The 16,460-nt window shown below is 31.5% G+C and overlaps 1 protein-coding gene across 4 annotated transcripts in view; it reads right to left on the bottom strand.

Annotated features, from left to right (window-relative positions):
• The window catches only part of LOC131668425 (DNA fragmentation factor subunit alpha-like), a 260,893-nt gene extending 254,738 nt beyond the window's left edge, over positions 1-6,155 (bottom strand). Inside the window, exons 1-2 of one of the 4 annotated variants that reach the window (XM_058942593.1) lie at positions 5,891-6,155; positions 4,581-4,752 (exon numbers count right to left, since the gene is read on the bottom strand). The gene's annotated coding sequence lies outside the window, so the exon portion shown is untranslated. Of the gene's footprint in view, positions 1-4,580; positions 4,753-5,487; positions 5,856-5,890 lie in introns of those variants that run through there. The other 3 variants (XM_058942610.1, XM_058942582.1, XM_058942602.1) reach the window with 3 other exon arrangements.
• Positions 6,156-16,460: the final 10,305 nt, after the last annotated feature.

Genomic DNA, 16,460 nt, shown 5'->3' with positions numbered 1-16,460 from the left:
TATGCAAGTTCAATCTATTTCAATAATCCCCATTAAGTCATTGGAAATTATTGGATAAGATTGATATAAATAGAACGTTATGTCAGAATTGAATTAAAGTCCATTGAATGGGATTCATTAAATGCGAATATTTTTTATTCAAAAGTATTCGATGTTATTCGATTTAATACATTCAAATCCTAATGAATCCAATCCATTTTAATCACTTTCGATCATCGTGCTATATGTTGTATGTGGTTGGCGGGGCCGCGTGCCGCCGATTAGGTAAGTGAGTGGGGAGGGCGTGAGAAACAGTCTCTCACGCACTATTGCGTCGTTTCTCGCGAGCATTAAGGAAGTGAGCGAGAGCATACCAGCCTAACGCACCGGCACAGTATTCTCGAGAGTGGCCTTTGTCCACCAGTCACGCCATATCTGAGGAAGTCACCTGCCGGCAGAAGGAAGATCAACGCGCCAGCCCAGCGGACTTCGCCAATTAAACAGGTCATACTCTCTCCTCTTGTTTCTCTTCCTTAATCGGTTTTACCCTTTTTGGCTATTCGCGACTTGTGCGCTGTGCCAGGCTCTCGCGGGCCGGCACATCTGAACTAGTGGTTAGGTTTTCTTTCTTTATTGTGTATCGAGTCGGTGATGAAATGGCAAGGTGCTCACTTGCCGATCATTTCATTTAGTTGATAAGAAGATATTGTGTATTAGGTTAAGGTTTGATAGATTGTTCTGTTCGTCCTCGCTCAAGGTAGCGATTTTATAATAAATATATTTGGTTGGTAAAAGGTTAGAGTGTTTATTGCGATCGCCTTTCCTCTCCTGCCTTGCTGGAAGCGATACACCGCCTCCCTTACCTCCCCCTTAAATAATTTGGTGATAGCCGGAAAGAATTGCCGGCCAAGGGCGGCCGACGCTATTACAAACTGAAAATTATTGTCTGTTTTTAATCATTTTTAATCCTACATATTAGGATTACATCAAAATGTATTGAATCGGATACATTCAATGCGAATATTTGTCATTAAAAAGTATTCGATTTAATCCATTTGAATCTTAATTAATTTAATCAATATTAATCAGTTTCAATAATTTTGCTTTATAATATAACATCTTAATTCATTTCAATTAACTTTTGAAAGATTCAGATATAGGATTGAAAATGATTGGTTTATTTTTAATCATTCTTAATCCTACATTTTTAGCAGGGTGTCTAAAGCGTAATGCTGAATTGAAATTTCTAGAGTAAATTGAACAGAATATAAAGAGTTGACATTGTTACTGTTATCGTAAGCAGTATGTTTTGACACTTCAACATTTGGTTCAGACCTGTAATATCTAAATTAAAAAAGAATTAGAAATAATAAATATCAATCTATAAAATTTTAATAATTAAACTTACTTTGACACTGTTTCACAATTACTTTCAACATTTTCAGTGTTAGACTTTGTTTGGACCGAAGTCAATTCTTTCCATTCTGTTCAATTTGCCCTGGAAATTTCAATTCGGTATTATGCTCTAGATATAATTATCTTATATTTATTGACTTATTTATTGTCAGCTGTTCTAGCTATAATAAAGAAAATGTTTCAAACAAGAATTATAATTTACTAAATTTACCATATGACGTATATGAATTTACAGAGCTCAAATAAGAATAAACTAATTAGGATTTGACAATTTATGATATGTTTACATTTTTCTTAATTGCTCAAAAAGTGGTATGAGAATATAAATAATATTTGTTATAATACCTCTTTATTTGGACTTTTACTCTTACTACCAGGCTAGATATCGAATTGTACTTGAAAATATATAATCAGTACTTCCCGAGGCTAACATCAATTCAATATGCTGATGACCAAACAATAGCTATACGAGGTCTGTCCGGAAAGTATCGGGCCTACCTTTATATTTTCGTGCTAGCGTTATTCTTTATCATCTGGTGGCTGGCATCCTTCAAAGTAATCCCCACTTGATTGAATAACACGGTTTCATCGATGTTTCCACCTTTCAAAACAGTCCTGGAACTCACTTTTAGGGATAGCCTTAAGTACACTCGTCACATTGTTTTCAACTGTTGTTTTGTCATCGAATCGGTGTCCTTTGAATGGTTTTTTTAGTTTTGGAAACAGCCAAAAGTCACAAGGAGCTATGTCGGGACTGTATGGAGCTTGTGGAAGCAATGCGATATTGTGTTTGCTCAAAAACTGCTGCACACGATTACAACAAACGTATCATAACGCTATATTATTAAAGGTTATATTACGTTTATTCCGGGAGTGTGTGTTCGTTTGGGGCATGCGAGAAATAGTAGTAACTATCTGTTGTTGGCACTATCAAAATTTTTAGCGATTTGTACGCGTTTGTACGCCATTGTACACACGCGTATGCGCATATGTGGCGAGGGCCTAAAAGAGGCTTATAGACATAATAAAACTATGAAAGCAATCGTTATAGGTAAAGGTCTTTACTTATAGTCACATAATAAAGGTTGTGGTCTGCATCTCAAGCCGTATACCAATGGGAGAGGTCTAAAAAATAAAAAGCTCGAAGTAGCTTTACCTAATCATGCATTGACAGATCTAAATATAAAAAAATATGCTTAACTAATGAAAATTGATGATTTTCAAGGAGTTTTCATGCGTAACGTCTCGCCAGCTAATGGTCCCCCCCTCTATCAAGAGTCGACTATTATGAATTTAGATGATAAAAATGGTCTAGGTATTCATTCGATACCCTACAAAAAGAGAGGAGATTATGTTATATACTTTGATAGTTTTGGTGACCTTCAACCACCTATAAATTTATTATAGGTGGTTTATAAATATTTTATATTATACAAATAAATCTATTTTTCAGTATTCCAATAAAAATTGTTCTTTTTATATTATGCCAAAATTTCACTTATTTATTACTTTAATTTCTGAAAGTATGTTCTCTCCTACCTTAAGATTCGTTCTTATTGGAATAATTTAATTTTAGAGATATTCTTTTTGTTCATATGTGTTTTTCTTATTGGAATGAAATTTATTAAATTAATTGTATATTTAAAATAAATCCATATTGAATATTCAATACAATTAAAAAATTCATATGAATTATCCATCAAGGGTTGCTAGCACAAAATAGAGGCTATCATGCAATAAAAATGTTTATGTCTGATGATGTTTTTGATAATTGATCATACTGTGCTAATTGTATCATTGAATGAGTGAAATTTGATAGTTTAATCTTATTGTCTAAAAATGTGACATGACCTGTGATTTTGCAAGAAATCCACTTAAATCCGATAAAAATCTACTTGGATTTTGCAAGAAATCCATCTAAAATTTATTAAAAATCTACTTGGATTTTGCTAGGAATCTACCTGGAATTCGTTAAAAAACCACTTGGATTTTGCTAGGAATTCACCTGGAAATCCATCATGGAAATCCACTTCAACCCACTTGGAATCCATACAATTCCACATGGATATCCAGCTGGATTATTTCCATAGGGTATTGAACCTTAATCACACATGTCCCGAAATCATCTTTACAAATAATTTTATCGGAACCACCACAATTTTATTCAGCTGAAAAAAATTTCTAATTAAAATACTACGAACTTCAATCAATATACAAAACCTGATACTTTACACACTAAACAACATAGATCTCACTAAAAAAGAACGTTAAAAGCACAAATTATCGAGTGACATAAAAAGCCTACTCAACAACCCAGATCAATGCCAAAATGTCATCAAATTTCTACTAGATCCTCAACTAAAAAGCAAACTGTAATAAACCAGAAAAAATTAAACCACTGTTAATATCAAATGGCATTCATTGTATCAATTATAAATATCATTGTCATTGTATCAATGCAAACAACCATGCCTATACTACAAACTTTGTATATAACTAATATTAATTCTACATAACAAATTAATGTCTGCAACTCTAATAGGGTACCAATGTCACTAATACCCACTCAGGAGGATGCGACTTTAAATAAATAAATAAGAGAAAAAAAAAAGTAGTCTCCTTCTGACTAGGCATTTCTAGCTTCATCGTAATCATATCTAACTTTTCAGTTATAAATTACAACTATAATTGATCAGTATAGCAATCATGTAGCCAGTTCTCTGTTTAATTCATTCATCAGTGTCAAATAAGTCGTTATAAAAGAAACATTAAATCGTTAAAATTAAAAACTCACATAGATATAAGTCATTAAAAATAGCCAAAAATAGACAAGCTATCCAACTTTGAATAGTACTATTATAACACATGCATACATTAGCAGAGGTGTTCCTTTTACTTGTATCCACCCACTATCTATCATATATTTTATGGTTCCATTAAATACATTTCATTAATATAACATTAATAAACTTAAAATTAATTTAATGACTATATTGAATATATTAAAACTCATTGCTTTGCAATTTTTTTTATTTAATTCTGTAATGTTTGTAATTTGTACTGCGGTAGGGTTATACAATTTAATATTAATTATATTTATTGCAGCATTTTTTAAGTTGTCTACAGATTCAATTGCCAATAATTGGTACTGCTATATCATAATATGCTATTAATAGAGATCTTACCTTACGTATATACATTTTTCCTGAAAAAATTGAATAGCCAAAAAGCTTTTTCAGCATCAATGCCAAAACAGATTAACAATTCTTTTTAGACAAAGTATAATGCCTTATACTATGTACTATGAATATTATATTGTAAAAATCACTATCAAGATTTAATGATCATTTTCTGCACCTGAAATTATATTTTCTTTATAAACCAATATACATTTCTCTGAATAAAATGTATGAATTTTTTTTGAAACATACTTTTTAAAAATTTAGAATGATCTTAACTCTAAATAAATTCATAAAATATTTATGTTAAATATAAAGTATTATATTTAATATTTGATTTCCATATTAAACAATTAGAATGTAGCATTTACATGTACAAGCTATTGTTTATGTATATATAACATAAATAGATTTATTATATATCCTTCCATATCACATCTGATTTCATCTTGAAGATAAATTATAAATCTTATTACATTCATTGAAAGAATTATCGGACTATTTATATATTTATAATAATTTTATAATTGATCACTAATAAATACTTTTGTTTGTCTTAAAATCTACATATTTATCATCAATAGAAATCGCTGTACAAGTAATACAAGTAAATACAACAGTACTGCGACTGACATGTAAATTATAACTTTTCAATACATCAAGTTTATATTTATAAGAGAAAAGAATGATAAAGGAATTTTAACAACTTATTGTAAACATTAAGATTTTTATTATATATAATTATAATCTATATGAAATTACATTTCAAGATATGAGAAAGTTTTCTCAGAAGTAAAATGTCTAATAAATAATATATTATATATTAGTCAGAAGTTAGTAAGTTGAACAGCAATGGAAACATTTGGAATATTTAATACATTCTTCAGTATAAATATAATTGATAATAAAATACTTGCAAAAAATGATGAACTTCTTAAATTGGATTGAGTTGTATTGGTGATTTCGAAAGTAAGTTTTCAAACAAGTATGTATTGAAAATCATCCAACCAAAATATTTTAATTATTTTGACAGAAGATAAAATTGTTTTAATTATTAGTTTATTCTGCAGATTCTAATGTAATTAAAGATACCAACAAAATTTTATAATAAATAGAGAACTTTTTCTAATGTTAATTTGTTTATGGATCTGATTTTATTACAGAAATTGTTGGTATCTATCTTTTATTAATAACAAACTTAACGAAAAAGTTATAATTTATAAAATTTTTAAAACTCATCAATAAGATAAAGTAGCTAAAAATATTTGAATCAACTCTTTCAACAATTCAATTGTGTTTATGACTGTTTTGATTACTTTTTAAACATGATAAAAGGTTGAAAAGACAACACCCTTTGGGTGTGTAATATCTTCAAGCTCCTCTCTGCGCTTTTGGTTTGCGCGCGCAACTCACGTGAATTTAAATAGGAATTAAAACTTTGGAAAAGGAAAGACAAAATTTACTTTGAAAGAGGACTTATCTATCCGTAAGCCTCTATATATATATTTTGCGATGCTATAGAAAAATAACAGAGCCAAGTAGACAGTTCGGTAGCGAAATCGAGTCTGAACTCGCGATGCGGAGTCTCAGCTCCGCTTGATACTGCTTGCTGCCATTCGCGCGTGCGGGGAGGGAAAAGCACATCCCTTTTCTGGGCACTGGCGAATTAGGAGGCTGGTTTTCTCCTTCCCTGGCTCTCAGTCTCGACCTCTCTTCTCTCCTCGCTGATGGTCCACACGTGCCGCGTAGCTGTTCGTAATGGTGACAAAATTTAATGGACTTTCGGCGGAAAACCCATTAAATTTTGACGATTTGAAAGTCGTCAAAAAAGTTGTTTTTCCTTATTTTTTGAGCCATATCCTTTACGACCCGCTGTGTCATAGCACCCAAGTGACCATTTATATTTTTTACGGTTATGTTAGCCTATTATGTCTATTCAAGCTCAATATTTATTTGAACGCTCGCCCTTACTTTCTATTTTTTTATGCACGCAGTTTACTACTCTTACTTCACGTTGTAACGGTAGTTGATTTCTATGTAAATAAATCGCCGTCCGTTAACAAAATTTCTATCACCGCTATTTACCCCTTTTGGCCAGCCCCGTGCCGGACGCGCAGCCTGAAAATGAGCGCGAAAGCACGGAACAACAAGAAAGAGCGGTGGCTGTAGGTTCTTAGAAAACTTTGCGCAGGAGAAGGGAACGTAGAGAAAATTCAGGGCTATCGAGTGAATTCGCCGATTTTCTTAGTATATTCTCAGCTAATTTATTCACCGGCTATATTTACACGTGGGCGCACATTCCATACTGGCCGAGAGATTCGCAGCATACAGCCGGCTTATACGCACGCGTGAGAGAGAGACAGACAATACAATTTCGAGTGGCGCGCGGTTGGCACAGTTTATGTGTGTTCGCTTATCGGAATTCACATACTCAATATTATTATATCGGAGGGGACTTACGCGGACGAACGCTGCTGCAGACAGCTTCGCCTTATAATTCCGGCCTGATTACGCGAAGGCCGTCGCCCAATGTTGTCGAGGCCGGGAGGCCTGCGAGTTGATCCCCGTGTGTTGTGGGCGACGAGTCAGGTCTCCTCGCTCGGATGGTGGCTTGCGATTCCGCAGTCCTCGTGCGATAGTCGTGGCAGGATGTCAATCTCAATCACTGTGCTTCTCCTTTATAATTGTCCAACCTCACTCAGCGGTGTCACTACTCCACCCGATTTACCACACGAACAAAAGGAAACGACCGATCTTCGAACACGTGCTACCCGCTTGCCGGTCTCACGTGTATTCTCCCGAGCCCGCGTGTCGCAGCTATCTCTCTCTCTCTCTCTTTCTCGCTGCGCGGGTCTTTTGCGCATGGCGCGCTACTTCAAAAATCGCTCATCTACCTCTTAACGAGCCTACTCGTTACAACGTACCTGACGATACGTGACGTCGGTTCGTCACACTTCCTTCCATAGGACAAGCTGTTTTATCGCAGAGAAAACAGCGCTTCTAACATCAGATTATAACAATTACAGATAGTAATAATAACATAACAATTACAGATAGTCTTATAAAATATAATAACATAAAATCACGCTACAGTCTAAAGAAAAGAGACAGTAAAGGGAAGAAATATATAAGAGGTACAGATTGAGACTACCAGAACGAATGTTTGGTTTTGCTAACGTTGGCTGTATCCAGCTATCTCGTATCTTGTTTTCTAACTGGACAGTAAGTATATGCTATTGCTCTTGGTTTGCTAACCTATAGTATACATAGAAATTTAACAAGTTTGAATATGAACAGCACGAATTTATGAAGCCGAGATTTTGACAATTAACCGGGGTATAACGAGTTATAGTAAATAGGAGTTTACGCGATGTAGATTGCAATTAATTGACTGTTAGATCTATATATTGAACTGCTTTTCACAGTGTAATTAGTCTAAATGTTATGTTACTCTTATAGAAGCGGATTTTAATTTGTTAGCGTGAACAATCTTATATCCCGAGTTCAATTTCAATTTATAGTTGATTTGATCATAATCTTCTACTATCTCAAATGGACCTAGCCAATACTTATCAAATTTAGTGTTACGTGGTTCTCTAAGTAAATATACTTTATCACCTACTTGAAAGCTTTTAGCATTGGACTTGTAGTCATAAATTCTTTTATAATTTTTTTTAGATTTTTTAAGAATTTCAGCGGCTTTTGCTTGAGTATAATTCAAGCGTTGAAGAAGACTATCTACCACGTCATCATATATTCTTGGGGATGTCTGTTTAGCATAGGAGGATGGAATTTGGGCTTCCCTACCAAAGAAAACTTCATGTGGTCTGAAATTATGTGCAGAGTGGATATAATGGTATTATATGAAAACATGGCAAACCGTATCCATTGGTCCCACTTTTGTTTTGTGCAAAAGTGTCTAAGATACTCTAAGAAGGAATAATGTGCTCACTCAAGAGAGCCTAAAGATTGAGGATGAAACGCAGTTGACGTAATACGATCAATTTTGAAGATCTTACAGAGAGCTTTCATTAATTTGCTACAAAAGTTGCTGCCTTGGTCAGTGTGAATCGTTTTTAGACAGCTATGCCGAGATATAAATTGTTCGGCCATGGCTGCAGCGACTGTTGCAGTTTCCATATTAGGAATGGGAATGGCATCAGCATATTTACTAAGGCAACAGTTTTAGTTACTGAACTTGTTTTAGTTACTTACTGAATTGTAAGTAAATACCTATTGTTTGAGTCGTTTATGGGTAATGGACCTACAATGTCCATTTGAATTTCATTGAGTGCAGTGTCAGTGATAACCATTGGTTGGCGAGTCTTCAATCGAGTAACCTTGGTCTCTTGACAAGTCTTGCACTATTGCACGTACTTGGCTATGTCGTTTGTCATAGTCTTCCAGTAGAAATGTTTCCAAATTGCTGCATACATTTTTCTCCACCCTTGATGTCCTGCACTCAGTGAATCACGATATTCTCTAATCAATATTTCCCTTTCGGCCTCGTCAGGAAAATGGTGCTCATTAGAGCAAACGATGAACTGATAATCGCTTCCTGAGAAGGTGTCCACCAGAGTATTCTCAATGGCCTCCCAGGAAATGTCATCGAGTCCATTATCAGACCTTGACATACGAACAGATTTTACCATGTAGGTTTCCATGGCCCTTTTGAGACAGTTCATGCAGGTTTGTACATTCTGAATAGATGATTCTTCGTAGGTCGAGCTTTTCACAACTAAATTTAAAATATAAAATCAATCTCTCGTTTTAAAACAAATGGCTAATCCTACCAACGGATTCAGCTTAGATAACCCTTCGACTGTCCCATACCTACGGTCTATGAACTTCTTATTAATGTCAGTACTCAAGTCGCAATCATCAATAATGAAGTTAATTAAATGATCGCTACTCATAAACAGAAGATCATTGATGTGTTTTATCAAATTAAACGCCATCAGGAACACTTGCTCATACATCACCTACCCTGCTAAAAATGTAGGATTAAAAATGATTAAAAATAAATCAATCATTTTGAATCCTATATCTGAATCCTTCAAAATTTAATTGAAATGAATTAAGATGTTATATTATGAAGCAAAATGATTGAAACTGATTAATATTGATTAAATTAATTAAGATTCAAATAGATTAAATCAAATAATAACGAATACTTTTTAATGACAAATATTCGCATAGAATGTACTCCATTCAATAAATTTTGATGTAATCCTAATATGTAGGATTAAGAATGATTAAAAATAGACAACAATTTTCAATCCTAAATCTGAATCCTTATGAAGTCGATTAAAATGAATTAAGACCATACAACATATAGCAAGATGATTGAAAGTGATTAAAATGGATTGGATTCATTAGGATTTGAATGTATTAAATGGAATAACATCGAATACTTTGGAATCAAAAATATTCGCATTTAATGAATCCCATTCATTGGATTTTAATATATTCAATTCTGACGTAACGTTCTATCTATATCAATCTTATTGAATAATTTCCAATGACTTAATGGGGATTATTGAAATGAATCAACTTGCATAATCTTCAATCAGTTTGAATATTTTTTAATAAAAAATATTCGCATTAAATGAATCCCATTCAATGAATTTTAATAAATACGATTCCAATATAATATCCTATTAATAGCAATCTTATCCAATAACTTTAAATGACTTAATGAGAATTATTGAAATAGATTGAACTTTCATAATTCTCAATCAGTTTGAATACTTTTTAATAAAAAACATTCGCATTAAATGAATCCCATTCAATGAATTTTAATATATTCGATCCCAATATAATATACTATTAATAGCAAGCTTATCTAATAACTTTAAATGACTTAATGGAAATTATTGAAATAGATAGAACTTTCATAATTCTCAATGGGTTTTAATGTAATGATTAATTCCAATCAAAGCTTGGATTAAAAGTCTATTTCAATAATTTCCAATAACGTAATTTTGTATTTTATTTCATGAATATTAATATATTTACTATCTCGGCATGACACTCAATTAATATTAATATTATTGTTTGGCATTCAGCAATATCCTCTATATTAAATAGATTAAATGTTAATAATCTTATATTTTATTATATTTTAATTATTTTTAAGAAATTTTTTAATATTAATTTAAGGTAATAATGTAAATATGATGTCGCTAGATTTATTTATGAAAATGAATTTTTTATCTACATCATCGGCCTCACTTACCTGTATAAATAGTTATCATATACTCCAGAAATAAATAACCGATTGAGGAGACAGGCATTAAAGAAATAGTAAAAAAGAGGTAAAAAGAGTACAGAAAAGATAGTTTACAAAACTATCATTTTTATTATACAAAAATATATTATATAAATATAATAAATATTATTCTATTTTCAACTACAAAATAACTTCGGAGCATCTCGAAAAAGAACTTTTAATTATTAAAATAATATTAAATAATATTGTAATATTTTGAATTTCGCAAAACTAAATAAATAAATGAATATAAATGATTAAGGGAAATGAAATTGAATAAATACACACTACTACTATGAGTCTGAATTGTCATCCTCTTTCTCCTGCTCTTCTTTTTCCTTTTCCTCCTCCTCCTCCTCATCATCATCAGAAACCAATAAATTTTCATCCCGTCTGTCCTGAAAACCCTTCTTTTCCATAGTACTTCCCACAACGAAATCTATTTGACAGTTAAGATCATTAAAATTTGTAGATGCAAATTCAAAGTTTAAAGGATCGACTTCATCTAGTAAACATATTTTTTTGTTTTTCTTTTTTAATTTTGGTAATTGTTTCATATTGGAAATTTTCTTGGTGGCGTAGGCTTTGAAATTTGCTATTTCCGTTGAACGATCATACTTCGCCTTTTGTTTCTTGGTTATTTCCTTTTCATAATAATATTCAAGCCAATGACCGTAATATTCTGAAAAATGAAAATTCAAGATTTTTTATCGTTTTCCAGTTTGATTCACATATTTATATATTTTTCAATAAATTTCTATGTTTTATAATTTTTACCTTTGCAAGCATTGACCTTCCTAGGATCTAATTTCTTTGTCTTACTGAGTTCTTTCCCTGTTTCACCCTCTAATACAGTTTCATTATCGTCACATTTTTCACCTTCTGCTTTTCCTTCTTTACCGATTTTATGGTTGCTCTCACGGCCAGTCATTGTACTGACCATCAAGACTTCCTTTCCAAAAGTACTGAGAAGTATGTTACCGACAAACATGCTCGGGCTTGTAGAATCGGATATTAAATTTGCATGCGTGATTTCATCCATGTATTCTCCAAGCCCCAAGTGTATCTGTAAAAAATATGTAATTCCCATCCTACAGGTCTCATCTTAATAAGTATTTTAAATCTCGTGTTTATTAATATATACATACGCCTTTGCCCTTGACAAAATATCCAACTGGATAATCATTGAGTAGAGGATCAATGCTTTTACCAGAACTTTCAATTTTACTTTTCTGTTCAAAGAGGACTGAAATAAAAATACAAGATATATTACGATATGAAAATACTTCTAATTCAGTTATATTAAAAGAGAAATACACACTTTTGTACATAATGATTTGTGAGGATAATGCTATATATCATAACAGCAAAACCAAATCGTTTAATTGGAAACGTAATGTTACTATGTAATGTTATATGTAATACAAATATATACTTTCTACAGTTGAAAACAATTAATGTGAATAAAATATATCTTCTTCCGCGCCGATAATCACATCGTATTATTTTCAGCTTGTGTAATAAGCTGACTCTCAGCGCATCGATCACCGGGTCGGAAAAAAATTTACTTGCAGTTTTACTGCGCACTATATTATTTTACTTTTGTTTTATACTATTTCTGTGAAAAGCAGGTGAAAAGCATCTTTTTGTGAATGAGATGAAGAAGTAGAAGCTAGATCCCATTTATTTACCTCTCTAGCAAAATGAAAAATTGTAGAATTGATTCAAACTTTGCACATATACAGAGTAAATATGATTATGAATGACTGTGCAAAATTTTAAATCGATTCGCCGCACCGTTTTCAAGTTATTGTTGATCACAGTTGAACATTTTTATACGCGAGCAATGGTAGTGGCCGATCAGAACCTACGGTCTTTTAGTATAAATATCTAACTAATATGAAGATCAAGTTGCGAAATTAAATATAGCTAAATCAAACTATGTATATACAGTGCCGGTCAGCCACTTTTACCCCCCCACGGGCAAAATCAGTCTAACTTCAAAGTTTTATATCTCTGGTAGAAATTAACGTACAGAGACGCGCGTGGGTGCGTTTGAAAGGTCTTTCGGAGAGCTTTCAAATGATATGACTCACGGTTGCCATCGATTATTTTTTTAAATTTTGCAACAATTATGCAAAATTGAAAATTCTGAAATTTTTTTATTATTTTTAACAATTAGCCAATTTTGGAAAAAAAATCGTACGAAAATTTGAAGTACACCATTTTTTAGCTATTACCAAGCCCTATCTGAATCACTCATCAAAAATTTATTTTCGTCAAATATGACGCGCGCACGGGCATTTTTTCCTGGAAGTGACAGTTTTTTTCAACATTTTTTATCTCCGTCAAATTGTAACAATCGAAAAAAATTTTATAGGAGAAAAAATGTTTGTTTTTTCACGTAGAATACTGCAATAATTTTTTTTTCGGTTTTTCGAAAAATTTTTTTTTTCGGTTTTTTTCAATTTTTTTTTCTCACAGTCGGTACGCTAAAAAGATGAGAAACCACAAAAAAAAATTTTTTTCCACCCATTCAATAATACTACATAACAAGTATCGTAAATTACATTAAAAAAAAAATCTTTTTTTTTCGACCTTGAAAAATAATTTATACCGAAAAAAAAAAAATTTTTCGAAAAACCGAAAAAAAAATTATTGCAGTATTCTACGTGAAAAAACAAACATTTTTTCTCCTATAAATTTTTTTCGACTGTTACAATTTGACGGAGATAAAAAATGTTGAAAAAAACTGTCACTTCCAGGAAAAAATGCCCGTGCGCGCGTCATATTTGACGAAAATAAATTTTTGATGAGTGATTCAGATAGGGCTTGGTAATAGCTAAAAAATGGTGTACTTCAAATTTTCGTACGATTTTTTTTCCAAAATTGGCTAATTGTCAAAAATAATAAAAAAATTTCAGAATTTTCAATTTTGCATAATTGTTGCAAAATTTAAAAAAACAATCGATGGCAACCGTGAGTCATATCATTTGAAAGCTCTCCGAAAGACCTTTCAAACGCACCCACGCGGGTCTCTGTACGTTAATTTCTACCAGAGGTATAAAACTTTGAAGTTAGACTGATTTTGCCCGTGGGGGGGTAAAAGTGGCTGACCGGCACTGTATATAGATAAGTAACAATATATACTTTTTTTTCACCGCGTAATTAATTCACAACCTTTACTATAAACTTGCAAATTGATGGTTTTTTATAGTATATGCATCTAGAATAACTATTTCACTATTGATACTTTTTAATATCTTTTAATAAATTTTAATAAAGTTTTATACTTTTTAACGATTAAAATTTATATTCACTCGTCACCAGTATACAAGTAATCGCAATAGAATATACTTAGTAATGTTTGAAGAAAACTCCATAATAATACAATCTACATTAAAAAAATGAAAAAATAGTATTGGAGAAAAAAACGAAACCAAAAATACAAATCTAAAAATAAAACGAGAAATTATAAGGCAATACATGATACTTCAAAGTTGTTGAAGTCGATTCATGATAGTTTTTAATAATTAAGAGTTACTATATGGCAATGAATGAATTATTATTGAAAAGGGAATAAAAGTTCACACCAAACCCATGCGATCGTAGCTAAAATTACCATAACCAAAAATAAATGTAATAATCGTCAGCTAATTAACAAAGGGATAAATCTTACTGAATTCGCCAAAAAAAACACCATGGTGGAACATCCAGTTCACAAAGACCTGACGCTGAAATTTTTTCATTATTATTTTCAGGTAATAGTCCATACAAGTTACTATCTATAGTCAGTAATTTTATAAGGTACTACCAAAGTACTTATAACAAGTTTTGACGAAAATAATAGCAATATTTAATTTATATGAAAATAAGTTTTGCAATAAAAATGTTTGTCTTTGAAATTTACGTACCTTTCATTTCGTTGACATCATAGCAAACATTGTCAATTAATTTCAAATGTGCAGTATGCAAACCCTCGTAATTGGCATTCAATTGCTTCTGTTCTTCTTTCAAATTTTTGTATTTTTTTTCTAAAGATTTGTTCTCTTTTTTCAATTTAGCCATTTGTTTATCTTTTAGTTTTAATACGTCATTAGGTATCACAACCTGACAATTCTATACAACAAAAATATTTTCATTATAACCAATGAAAAATTATCGAATACAAATTGATCATTGCTTGTTGGATATCAAAGAATATGTTAAATTTTTGGAACTTACTTTCATAGTGGGTTTTGATTGTGGACATATCTGTTTGACGGTAATCTAATAAATGTGATTTTAAACTTTTATTATCTTTAAATAAGGAATAATATTAATTAGGAAAAAAGTATTGATTACCGGCACATTTTCTTCGTGTTCATTACTTTTGTCCCGAGCAGTTATGGAAATCATAGATTCAGGTCTCTCTACTAAAGAAGAATTTCTCTTTGCCCTTTTGACTTCATTATCAGTTTCGGAAAGCTCGCTGCTTCCATCTACTTGAGTATTTGAACTCAAAAGAATTACTTTCGGAGGCATAATCGCATTATCATCATATCCGTCGTCAGAATCACTCTACAGTTTTTTAAAATATATGTATACATGATTTACATGTGCGAATATAATATGTGGATTGTTGTAACCGTTTTCTAACTGAAAGCAGCGCACGCTTTAACATTATTTAAAGACATAATTTTGAATAACTTTCAATTACGCTTCAATCATTTTTAATCTTTCCAATATTTTTTAATAAAATTCAGTACTTCTCAATACATTCCAATAAATCCTAATACTTATGGTCATTATAAATTACCGAAAACACTTGTTATTTATTTTATTTAATATATTGTAGAAATTTAAAAAAGATAAACATATACGTATGATACTTCATCGTTAAGTACTGAGCGTAGCTGATATTCAGCACAAATTGGTTTTTGACTAACCTATCTCTATTTTTAAGGTTTGCACCCCCTAGACATTGAGGGTAAGTAGACAGCAAATTTTAGGGTTGAAAGTAGTTTTAGGGATTGTATTGCTCTTAAGTACGAGATCATAGTAGTATAGACTTTTCCGGGTTATTTTTTTATTAAATCAGTAAAAAAAAATTAATAAAGAAAAAATGACTGAATATATATATATATATATATATATATATATATACACGTACATACATACATACATATATACATACATACATACATACATACATACATACATATAATTGTTTCTGCAGCTACATGAACACTTTAAATGCTTGAACTTGCCCAATACTGATAAAGCCACAAAATAGAATCCATAAACGCATTTAAAATGAAATTCAATCATTCATAGTACATATATGTGGTACAGTGATATGAGAAAACTGAGTGACAGATGATTTGGAATGAGTGAGTTTATATTCATAAAAGTAATCATGCGTACAGTTTATACACAAGATAAACTAAGAGAGAAGTTAATATAGCGGTTGATAAAATCTCATTGCAAACTGAGTTACAGAAATAATTTAAATAGAAATAAGCAACTGGTATATAATCAGGAAAAAGCAAGAAAAAAAATATTGTTATTACAAGCAAAACATTTGTCAGAAATCAGGAAGCAGTTACATGCAATTCAGTTATTCACTTCATTAT

Source organism: Phymastichus coffea, unplaced genomic scaffold (assembly GCF_024137745.1).
Source record: "Phymastichus coffea isolate CEN01 unplaced genomic scaffold, Cenicafe_Pcof_1.1 PCOF00006, whole genome shotgun sequence".
In the NCBI taxonomy this organism is placed as follows: domain Eukaryota; kingdom Metazoa; phylum Arthropoda; class Insecta; order Hymenoptera; family Eulophidae; genus Phymastichus; species Phymastichus coffea.
The sequence above is the reverse complement of the archived record's forward strand: the minus strand, read 5'-3'. Positions and strand labels throughout refer to the sequence as shown.